This window comes from Periplaneta americana, chromosome 6 (genome assembly GCF_040183065.1).
Source record: "Periplaneta americana isolate PAMFEO1 chromosome 6, P.americana_PAMFEO1_priV1, whole genome shotgun sequence".
In the NCBI taxonomy this organism is placed as follows: Eukaryota; Metazoa; Arthropoda; class Insecta; order Blattodea; family Blattidae; genus Periplaneta; species Periplaneta americana.
In genome coordinates this window covers 69437954-69450854 of record NC_091122.1, presented here as the reverse complement: position 1 = coordinate 69450854, position 12901 = coordinate 69437954, and the positions used below count along the sequence as shown (strand labels likewise).

At 33.7% G+C, this 12901-nt stretch overlaps 1 protein-coding gene across 1 annotated transcript in view; it reads left to right on the top strand.

Annotated features, from left to right (window-relative positions):
- LOC138701416 (knirps-related protein-like) overlaps nucleotides 1–12901 on the top strand; it is a 107751-nt gene that overhangs the window by 1766 nt on the left and 93084 nt on the right. The window lies entirely within an intron of this gene.

Genomic DNA, 12901 nt, shown 5'->3' with positions numbered 1-12901 from the left:
AAAACATTCAAACCAGCTACATGTCCCGTTTTTAATTAATAATGTTATTTGATCATTACAGTTATGATTCCTTGACAGAAGAATAAGTTTTCGTTCGTAGAAAAATAATTTATTTAAATAAAACTCAGCGTAAGATAAATAAATGGACAATATTATAATTTAAGACCAACGGAAAATGATGAGAAAGTAGTAGTATGATTTTAAATAATCGCATACTTTAAAAGATTGTAAATCCGTGCCCTATTAAAAGTTTTTCCATAATATAGTTGGGTTTTACTAAAGGCCTATAACAATTTTCCTTCCATTTATCAACATCATATTAAAAGGACAAAAGCAGGAGTTCCCGTGACATAGAGCGCCCGCCTAGACATGTCGTCGCGGACAAATGTCCATGCTCGAGACGAGAATGGAAATAACTACCATCGTTTCCAAACGGTATGAAAGCTATGCACGCCCGTCGCTTATGTTTATCATCGGTTATATTTCAACAATGAAAACTTTAGAACAAATTTATATTCTGGATTATTTAAGTTTGGTGTTTTACATTTCATATAAAGCAAAGTATTATTTTAAAGAAATGAAATATCAGAGGAATCTCGGTAATTAAAAAGAAGACAATGCATTTAACACATCACGGGAGACTCAACAACGTTCTGGAGGTTCTTGTTTTGAGAGAACGTGGCAATTTGTTTGCAATTAGCTAGGCAGTTTTTATTTCCCACGAAAGATGAAAGGATCTCGGAAAACCGGCTGCCGATATTCGGCGAAGCGATTGGACTACGTCCACAGCCATCACATGCTCTTGCTTCGGAAGTATCTCGCACACTGCATTCATTGTTCGTGGAAATAAAAACACCTTTCAGTTACGTAAAAGCGTTTTTATCATGCTATATTATCGGGTAAGTTCCAGCAGAATTCCCTGTTTCCCATTGTATACACGTATGTTCATCATGCTCGACTCGCGACCTCGAGAAGTTTTAATTGCACGTTTGAAAATGTTACGGTTAAAATTGTTGCTGTGGCTGAAAAATTAGATATGTGTGCGTTCTTGGAAACATGAGTGTTTACAAAGAAAACGAGTGGGTTATGAAAGCTGTAAGTGGTGATTAGATATTTTATTATACGAGTGGAAGGGATAAACAGACCACGTGGCGTGGGAATATGTGAGTGAGGGAGCAATGAACAAACATGCACAACCATTTACAGCTAGAACCGAATAATTTCAATAACCTTACAACTGAATAACACTATATTGGAAAACAGTAAAGTGAATTTATGTTCATTTTCATGCACTTGCATATAATCATTACCGTAGTTATTAATATTATGCATCATTGCTTTTTAATAACTTTCGCTTAAATAATAATAATAATAATAATAATAATAATAATAATAATAATAATAAATTTAATTAGGATTTTTCTACAGTACACCGAAAGAAATTTTGCATCTTCAGCATCTCCTTGAGTAAGATTTCCTTTAGTCATAGGCTTCTTCTTCTGATGTCATCCATCCATTTTTCTCTTGGTTTCCCTCTTTTCCTGCTTCTCTCCGCCTCCATTCCAGCACCATCTTCGGTATTCCCCCATGTATAATCCTGTTCACGTATTTAAACCACTTGAATCCTCTTTCTTCAATTACTTTAATAATGTTCTTCTCAACCTCCATAATTTTTCTCTCTTTTTGATCTCGCTGCTTTCCGCCAAAAGCGCATTTCAGAAACTAATAATTTGTTTGCTTTTGGTGTATTCTGTTTAATGTCGAAAAGATTCTTCACTGTATAACATATCACTTTGTACCATTGATTTATAAATAAGGATTTTCGTTTTATTTTAAATGTTCCCACTCCAGACAACTTCCTATCAACTTCTAAATTGACCTCAAATACTTAAATTTATTACCCAGTTTAATTTCTTCTTTTTCAATTTCTAGCTTTTATTCATCTTCCTTCTTCCGTCTTCAACCATTAATATTATTATTATTATTATTATTATTATTACTATTATTATTATTGTTATTATTAGCGTTATTATCATTAGTGGTATTATCATTATTATTATTATTATTATTATTATTATTATTATTATTAGATATTTGTATTCAGCCACCAATTTTTATACTTTTCTACTGATTTCCTTATCATATACGATGCAACTTCAATGTCCTGAGAAATTATGACTTTGTCATCCACAAAAGGTAAGTAGTCGATGAAAAAAATATCGTTAGTTCATTGGAATTCCCATTGTGTTATAGGCCTACTTCCTGGATCAGTTCCTAAGACGTATATCAATAAATATTTTAAAAAGCAATGGTGATCTAAAACAAAACAACAATAGTAATAATAATAACAATAATAATAATAATAATAATGATATATTTGACCACCTCTGTGGTGTAGGGGTCAGCATGCTGGTCTCTTACGCAGAGGGCCCGGGTTCGATTCCCGGTCGGGTTGAATTTCCTGGTTGAGGTTTTTCAAGGTTTTTCCTCAACCGTTATGCAAATGCCAGGAAATTCGGGCCACAACATCCCTGAAAATCACCGGTGTCATTCATTACCGAAATCATATTCATAACAAATCAGTAACATATATACAGCCCCCATCTAGTTCACAACAATAGAACCAGTTTCAACAATAGTACACAGGCCTTCGGATTTCACCCAAAGATAACTCGCGATATGACCAAATGTGTTAAAGCGAGTATAAATAACAGCGAGGAAAAAAGAAAAAAAAAATTATAATATATTATTACATCACATATTCATTAAATGAGTCCCGCCACGACTACTATGAAGTAGTCAATGTGTATTATCACCAATAATTCGAGAAAAATTAGTAAAAATATTAATATTATTATTATTATCATTATTATTATTATTAATTGTAATTCATCTCAAAAGTATAATATTCCCATAGAAACTAATAAGGGAATTGACAAAATTGCAGAAAAAAATTTGCTAGGTTATACGAACAAAGGCCAACTATTCCATTAGGCATTTTAACAAAAGTAATCAAATTATTATTATAGGCCTATGTAACTTCGTGTCGATTTGTGCGAACCCACTATTTTGATAAATATATTATTTGCATATATCCACAAGTAATTTATTTTTTTATTTTAGTAGGTTATTTTACGACGCTTTATCAACATCTTAGGTTCCACAAGTAATATCCATCATTTTAATATAGTTAGGCCTACAACAAATTCAGTTCAGCTCAGTTCGAGTAAATACAAAATCAAAAGATTCCTAGCGGTATGATAGGCTATATACCTTTCATGTCAGACACGGTACTGAAATACTGAAATGTGCGAAATGAGATTCATACAAATAAAATTTATGCTAAAACATAATACTGTATGTTGCTTTATGTATTCAAATATTACCTATAAATTTCCACAAGTGCACATATCTTCTTGCAACCATTGTCGAAATATTGTTCTTAATTACTGTTCTATTATCCACCCCTCTCCGGTATTCAGTGACTAGCCCAGTGCCAATAGATGAGGTAGAAGGTTGTGTTCAACCCCGAACGTCAAACGTTTTTCTGTGTTGATTTATTATATGTATTTTTTTTCTGGAGGCGTTAAAGAGAAGCATGTAATAATAATAATAATAATAATAATAATAATAATAATCCGTGGCGCTACAGCCCTTGAAGGGCCTAGACCGACCAGCCGGCTGCTGGTCTCACGCCCACATGCCGAAGCAGAGGTGGACGATCATCCAACCAGAATGGAGGTATCGTGTGGTTAGCACGATGATCCCCCCCCAGCCGTTATAGCTGGCATTCGCAACCGGATTTCGCTACCTATCGTAGCTCCCCAAGTGCATCACGATGCTGGGTGGGCACCTGCCCCATACACTGGCCGAAATTTCATGAGAAAATTTCTTCCCCCATGAGGACTCGAACCAGCGCGCATTCCGTAACGCGAGTCCTAGGCAAGATGCCTTAGACCACGACGCCACGGTGCGGGACACAGAGAAGCATGTACTGAGTCGAAAATCAGAATGAAAGAGTAGAAGAAAGATGACATGTCCAAAACCATTTTTTCGGAGTCCAAATGTTACAATGTGTGTCCCGTAGAATCACTACCACAAAGAAACCTGAATATATCCTAAACTAATAGTGACAGAATAACCGAACTTAGATTTTATATCAGAAAAAACTCACTAAGTTTCAATAGATCTCCACATGTGCTCCTCTGGTGGCCCGAACAATATCAAGACGGTATTCCATCTCCCTCCATGTGTTCCGCAGCATTACATTTATCATTTCGCTGCAGCTTTTCACAATTTGGATTTTGTATGCTCTAAGTCGCAATCTTTTATGGACAATGTGAACAGTTAACTTCGGAATACCCAGCTCTGAACTGACAAGTCGAATTGATTTCCTTGGGCTGCGCTGAAATGCTTGCCTAACATCTTCAACTTTAGCTGCGGACATTGCTTTTTTGCCGCTTCCCTTCTTCCTCAATACAGAGACTGTTTCCAAAAGCTGATTATACTATTTCGCAATGTTATGACCCTCTGGAGCATTTGCATCATTTTTTGCCTAAATCGTCTTTGCACTGCAATTAGAACTTCAATTCGGCTAACCAAAAACAACATTTCACTTTCTGCTGTACCGTGAATTCCGCCATTTTAACTCTATGTGTTGTCGTACCCCGCGCATGCACACTATACTTGATTTTTGAAAGATGGGACATGACAGAAGCGTTGCGATCGGAAAAACAACTGAATGTCACATAGCGTGGTAGGCCTGTTGCTATGGTAACAACGGTTGAGTTGCCAAACTTACAGTTCCCACGTAGCGAGTGCTTAATGCTCTCTTGGCGACATTTATTGTGCACACAATGTTAGCATTGGTACGTTTCGTGTTTGATTCTCTGTCGATTTTTGTATTGTTTTCTTACCTTCGCGTCAATTGTCAATTAATGTTTTAACGTCAGCCATCTTAACGACAATTGCTAGATTCCATCAGCTGGCAGCGTGGTAGTCCATATTGGCAACATGGCACTATAGTTCCAAGCTCGGCCGCTTAACTGTCATGTCCCATCTTTCAAAAAAACAAGTATAGAGTCACAATTTTCATTGTTACCAAACTTGGAGAGTTTCTACATAAGACAAGATGAGCAACATATTTCTAATTCACTGAATGACAAGATATTTATATTTCTTTGTGGTAGTGAATCTATGGGACACAGTGTACTTTAGTGACTGTTCCGAAATCAGTTTTTTTTTTCTTTCTGCATCACAGTACTTTTAGTTAAAGCCGTATAATGAGGAACGAAATAAGGTTTAATAAAGTTCTTCATAACTACCGAAAAAAGATCAGATAGTTCCAAGAAGACCATAAGGTAAAATAAGAACATTCCAAATAAATCTTGTTGGCGATGCAAAGAATAGCAGAATATCAGACACAACTTGTGACGGATATGAACAGAGTAACCAAGTCACCGAGAAGATTAATAGCCACAATACTCAAGAATACAAACTTTTGAAAGAAAAATGCATCCTATTATGACTATACTGTTAAGGCCGTATTGAAAATATATATATATATATATATATATATATATATATATATATATATAATCGAACAATTATTACTGGCGAGATAGTTATAAAAATACGTCTAAACCAAACATAATACTAGAGCTTAAATATAGCCCTATATGTATATATAAAATGTTAGATTACTATGGAAAACATACAGAACCTTCGGCAAAATCTAAAAAAAGAGTAAGCAGGCTATCTTTAAAAAAAAAGAGAGATAAACGTAGAAGAAAGAAATGGAGATACACTAAAAAATTGGAGAATTTAGAATTACAACACACCCTACAAACAAAATTAGAAATAGCAATTGTTATTTGTACCTGCTAAACAGTCCGACATTTTCTAAAATTTTCCGCACTCGAATGGAATTCGAGATATCATAACCTTAATCTATTGCCGGTGAATGCTGGTAAATCCACCTGAAAGACGTATTTCAAGATGAAAAAAGTAACATTATTAATTCTTTCCTTGTACGGATTAAATGATAATGTAATCAGATTCGGTTCTGTACACAGAGATAGAAATGTGCCTTCCTTCTATAAACTGAATTTTTGTACTTAGTCTTGTGTTTGTCCTATGTTATCTCAGGGATAAACTTGCGCTATACTGGTAGAAAATTATCGCTGTTATTGAAAGTATAATGTTCGGTTCATAACCCTCAACAAAGAAAAATTGGGCCAAAGAACACAAACTGTGATAGAAGAAGACGAAAATGATTATAATAATGATGATAGATCAGTGGCATTGCAGTAGCAGGCAATAATATTTCAAAGTCAACATGCACATGAAATTACAGATCTTTTGAAAATAAAATGGTCTTCAATATCTGGAAATTAAAATGTTAAACAGCTAACTACTCATACTTTTGGATGGCTGAAAGATTTAGGTGAACTCTTATACCGGAAATGAAAGTCCAGAAATGTAGTCTATCCGATAATTTAATTCACTACGGTTAATAACGAAAATTACTTGATAAAGATAACCCGTGTGTCTACCTATATGTTGCCAGATACTTGTAATTAATAAAATATGTACTGTATAACCATAAAAAGTAACAATAATAATAATAATAATAATAATAATAATAATAATAATAAACCAGTTTCGTTCCGAGCACCCTATTTTAGAAATGGGTACCAATAATGTTTATTAAAAAATTAGAGCACTATATCTTCACTTGGCATGTCTGTATCTGCCGCCACATTCATCAATTCAGGACATGAATTAGAAATAATTGTAATAAGAGTAGCAAGTAAATATTATCCACATCACATATTTAATATTATCAAACTAAGGTTTATTGCTAGAGGTCTACTGAAAATATTGAACATTTCAATATATATAAAATATCACAGATCTAAATAACAGAAATACTTCTTTCCCGACATATAACGTAAGAAATTTAGCAAAGCTTTCGTAAAATGTCATTCAATTTGAAAGGAGATGTAGCCGGGTAATTCCTGAAATGATGGTAGTGATAATAATAACTACCATCAACATTTAAATATACAAATATGGACTTCATACTGCTGTTTTCTTATTCGTTTCCAAATTAAGATCATTGAAGGCTGTATCAGCTATGTTCATTGGTTATTTCGAGACTCCTTGTTCTCATGAGTGACAGAATATTTTATGTTCATTATGAATAAATTTATTCATCAGTATCTGTTTATAATTCAAAATTTGTCCTCCTGATCAATCCGGATTTAGAATTTACTGAGTGATATGCGAATATATTATTGAATTGTTTGAAGGAACTGGCGTATGATGAGTTCTTTACTTTCGATTGCGCTACGCTTTCAATGGTTTTTGTAGTTATCCTTATTAATCATCAATTTTATATAATAATTTTGATAATATTTAAAAAATGTGCGTTTTAGTTTTCATCCACGCTTCAAAACAGTAGGAACTGTAATTACCTTCTAAAATGAAATGTATCTTATTGTTATAACTGAAGTTATTTATTGTGAGTTTACGAATCGTAAATGTCGGCCTGGTTGGCGCAGTTGGTATAGCGCTGGCCTTCTATGCCCGAGGTTGCGGGTTCGATCCCGGCCAGGTCGATGGCATTTAAGTGTGCTTAAATGCGACAGGCTCGTAGATTTACTGGCATGTAAAAGAACTGCGGGACAAAATTCCGGCACATCGGCGACGCTGATATAACCTCGGCAGTTGCGAGCGTTGTTAAATAAAACATAACATTTAAACATTTTAAACGAATCGTAATTGTTTGTATGTATGTAGGCTAGAATAATAATAATAATAATAATAATAATAATAATAATATAATAATAATAATAATTCTTTATTTATACTGGTAAAGTTAAGGCCTTAAGACCTTCTCTTATACTCTACCAGGTCACAAAGTATACAAGGAGTTAAAATTTAACAAAAAGTTAAAGAACAGAATACTAACATATTACAAAAATAATAATAATAATAATAATAATAATAATAATAGCATAATAAAATCGACACTAAACAACATGAAAATTATACCTTAATAGAAAAAAAGGAAAGTAAAATACATTGGAATATAGTGAAAGCAACTCATTTAGTACAAATGGTTAATATGGAAAAACTTAAGGAAGAATATATCAAAATGGAATATAATAAAATAATAATAAAAAAGAAAGAAATACGAAAATTAAATAAAATTCACGATAAAAAGGCTATGATAATAAATTCATCGGCTGATAAAGAGAACGAAAATGGGAAAGGAAGTAAAAAGAAATATATAGCCTATATTTTTACAAAACTATGGCAGAGAAAAGGGCTTATAACTGAAAGGAATCTAATTCAAAAAGTGTAATTTTAATTTATTTTTTGAAACTAGACAATGTCCGACAGTCTCTGACATGTTGTGGTAGAGAGTTCCAGAGATGACCTGCAGAGACGGTGAAAGATGAAGAGTAGAAGGATGTTCTGTGTTTAGGAATGGAGAGTGTGATATGGTGTTGTGAGCGAGTATCTATTTCGTGATATGAGGACAAATGTTGAAAACGAGAAGCTAGGTAGCTAGGGTTAGAGGTTTGAAGAATATTGAAGAGTAAAATGAGAGGCTATATATTACTTACGTGCTTACTTACAAATGGCTTTTAAGGAACCCGAAGGTTCATTGCCGCCCTCACATAAGCCCGCCATCGATCCCTATCCTGTGCAATGAAAACATTTTTCTCTTCAGTCATGAGTAGCTTCTGAAATGAAGGGCCTAGATGTCAAATCATTTAACTTACTATATACGGCGAATATAAATTTGATTTAATGCTCCAATAGATCCAATAATGACTGATAAAATAACAGCTACATATTACATTCCTGGCTTAGTTGCCTCATAAGTGGTGTTTTGTTCGTATTACTTGTGAGGTTCGGACAGTTGACTAAACAACAATCTTAAAAATGAAATTTCTAATTCATTCCTAATGATACAAAAGCTCTGAACACCAAAATTTGGGTGAATTTCCTTTTTTAAGCTACAAATAGTGAAATAAATGTTGTATGAATAACACAGAACATTTATATGACGGCAGATGCTTAAAGAAGCTTATCGCGAAACTAGCTCACATTAAACCTGGTTGTCATTTAACTTACACAAAGTGGTTATGTGCAGAAAGATAGCGTGATTTATGTGGCACTGTCCTATAATTTTGTGCGTTAATAACAAAATCGAAAACAGTAGTAAGAAGATGAATGAAATTGTACATAAAACTATTTTAGTTTTCCTTTCATTTATATTATCGCTGCGAACTTTATACTTTGGTAATTCCATGTGGAGAGGTACATACATCATAGACTACACTGAATCACCACGTCTTCAAGATGGTATATTTCTGTATGACTTCCTCATTATCTCATCGATATGTTTGTTACACGATTAGTCACACTGTATCAGGTTCTCCGTTTATCGTTAGCATCTATTCCAAGCATTACATTTTCAAAGGGGCAAATACTATTCTAACATAATGTCGAAAGAAAAGAAAAAACCTTTAGCTCTCTCTCCGTCGATATTTTTCCGCGCCTTTCTATCCATGTTCTTTTATATAGTAACCATCACTTTAAAGTATAGGCCACTTTCTATCTCAAGATTTTCCAATTCACTGCGGGCTCAAGCAAGGAGATGCACTATCACCTTTACTTTTTAACTTCGCTCTAGAATATTCCATTAGGAAAAACCAGGATAACAGAGAGGGTTTGGAATTGAACGGGTTACATCAGCTGCTTGTCTATGCGGATGACGTGAATATGTTAGGACAAAACCCACAAACTATTATAGAAACCACGGAAATTTTACTTGAAGCAAGTAAAGAGATAGGTTTGGAAGGAAATCCCGAAAATACAAAGTATATGATTATGTTTCGTGACCAGAACATAGTACGAAATGGAAATATAAAAATTGGAAATTTATCCTTTGAAAAGGTGGAAAAGTTAAAATACCTTGGAGCAACAATAACAAATATAAATGACACTCTGGAAGAAATTAAACGCAGAATAATATGGGAAATACCTGTCATCCTTTTGTCATCCAGTCTGTTCTCAAAAAACCTGAAAGTTAGAATTTATAAAACAGTTATACTATTACCGGTTGTTCTATATGGTTGTGAAACATGGATTCTCACTTTGAGAGAGGAACAGAGCCTAAGGATGTTCGAGAATAAGGTGCTTAGGAAAATATTTGTGGAATGGAGTTACATGAGAATGGAGATAGTTACAAAACGTAGAACTGCATGCAATTGTATTCTTCACCTGACATAACTAGGAATATTAAATCCAGACGTTTGAGATGGGCAGGGCATGTAGCACGTATTGGCGAATCCAGAAATGCATATAGAGTGTTAGTTGGGAGGCCGCAGGGAAAAATACCTTTGCAGAGGCCGAAACGTAGATGAGAGGATAACATAAAATGGATTTGAGGGAGGTGGGATATGATGATAGAGACTGATTTAATCTTGGTTAGAATAGGGACCGATGACGGGTTTATGTGAGGGCGGCAATGAACCTCCCGGTTTCTTAAAAGCCATTTGTAAGTAAGTAACCATCATTTCAAGTTAGTGAACTTTAATTCTTTTTCCTTTTTATTTCAGTTTTATTGCAATTACGAAGAAGTTAAGATACTTTTCTTCTAATTCAACTGGCGAAATTTCTTTACATTAATAATAATAATAATAATAATAATAATAATAATAATAATGATAATAATAATAATACTCTATTTTATTTTACCTGGCAGGTTAAGGCCTTGAGGTCTTCTCTTTCACTCAACAAGGTCTACAATTAATACAAATACATTCGATACTTTTGATCTGGAAATTTCGAGCATGAAATATGAACTTCATTAACAGAAATAAATGTACTAACGTATTTGTAGGCCAAAGGCATAAAATGATTATATTAATTGAAATCCGTTTTGATGTATTTTGTTTATTTATTTGTCTTATAACTAATACCGAATATAGTATGGATTATATTTATTTATTTATTTATTCATTCATTCATTTATTCATTCATTTATTGAAGAATATTTTAGTAATTATGTACAAAATAAAGCCGCAAGTAGATACATCTTAGTCCTCCGTTATGATCCAAGTTACAGGCCTAGTGTTCGTACAAACGGACACGGCATCGAACTTCAATAGGGAAGTGAATATTAATTTTTATCCAGATAAACTAGTTTCGTGTCTTCGGTACATGTTCTAAGGTTACCTTAAGAGCCGGTATTATAAACGCCGTTTAAACCTTACCTTCAGTTTAAACTGAAGTTTTCCGTTCTGCTTCATATTATAAACCCTAACTACTAGTTAAACTTAAGCTTAACTTAATCGGCAGTTCTCTGCCATTTAAACTGCACTTCAAGGCACAACAGTGCAAGATGGCGGTTTCCACAATTCATATGAATATTGCAGATATTTTCCAAGAACTTATGAGTGACGATAAGTGAGTGCTCAATATTACTGAACAACCATGGCAGCCAAGAATTTTTCGAAGTAGAGTGCACCACATTGAAATATACATAAATGAACATAAATTTTAAAACAGATTGAGGCTTTCGAAACAGAAAGTCATAACCTTTAGAATTAGGCTTATAGTCCTAACTTTGTTTCGAAAAATTGAAACTCGGATACAACATGCGACAGAAAAATAAGAAAGTGTAAACATGTCTTCCAGAGTTTGAATTAAAAAATTATTTCAAAAGATAAATGATTTATTTTTTATTTTTCAAAATATTCTGTCGAATCTTTGCATCAGTTATTAGTTATGCTGCGCTATTTTTCCTCTGGTAGTAGGCATACTGAAAACATAGATTTCGAAGATGTCCATAAATCTACCATAAACCTATTGCGCATAATAGTGTGTGTGGCAGACAGTCTCTGGTAAGATTTACTATAGCGTTTGATTTATAAATACTAATAATATTACCTAATTTTACTAGACTCATAATTATAATAATTTTATTGTTTGACTGAATTATGTTTCATAAATATTCTAGACACATAAAATACGCACACTAATATTTTTACTTCATTACTCAGTTGATTCTGTATGGAGTTACGTCGCGGATGGTCATGCAAGGTTTAGTTTGGTTGCATTGTGTTTGGGAGTATAACGTTCGTAGCCAGCGTTGAGAAACTATTTGAGGATAAGTCTGACAAGCATACTGGAGTACGCGGTATTGATCCTTTTTAGATTTTTTATGATACTCTCTCTGATATCGAAGAACAAAGATGTTCCTTAATGAATATTCTCCACGAGCGTCGGCTATTTTAAATCAACAATATAATTAAACAGTTGTGATCGTCTTCTTTTCTTTCCTAGGAGTATGAATACCAATCTATTTCACTACGGTTTAACTTAAACGAGACTCTATAATACGGCATGTTGAGTTAAACTCACGGTTAGGTTTAACTTAGGTTTAAAATAACCTTTAGATTAACTGTATTTATAAAGCCGGGCCTAAGACAGAGACATTGCTCCGTCCTGATCACAAGGTCTGTTATGTTTAATGTTGATTCAAAATGTCCGGAATAGTAAGAATGAAATGTAAGTAGTAAAGGGATCAGTTCTTAAATTTAGATGACGAAGATGATACTGAAGATAATGATGCTGACGCAAATTGTTGTTTCTATAGGCTATAATAGCGTTAATCGTTGAGGAGTGACTTCAGTAAATATTTGCGAGTTTCATATCCCCCTGCAAGCTTGCTTTGATAGGATTGTACACCGTCAATAGCTTCACCCCAAACCTTTAAATAATGTAAAATCAACTTTTGTAAAATTATTATCCATTTGAAATTGTGAGGTGTACTGCACTTCAGAACTTGACTAGACGAAGTTGAAAGGACAGAATT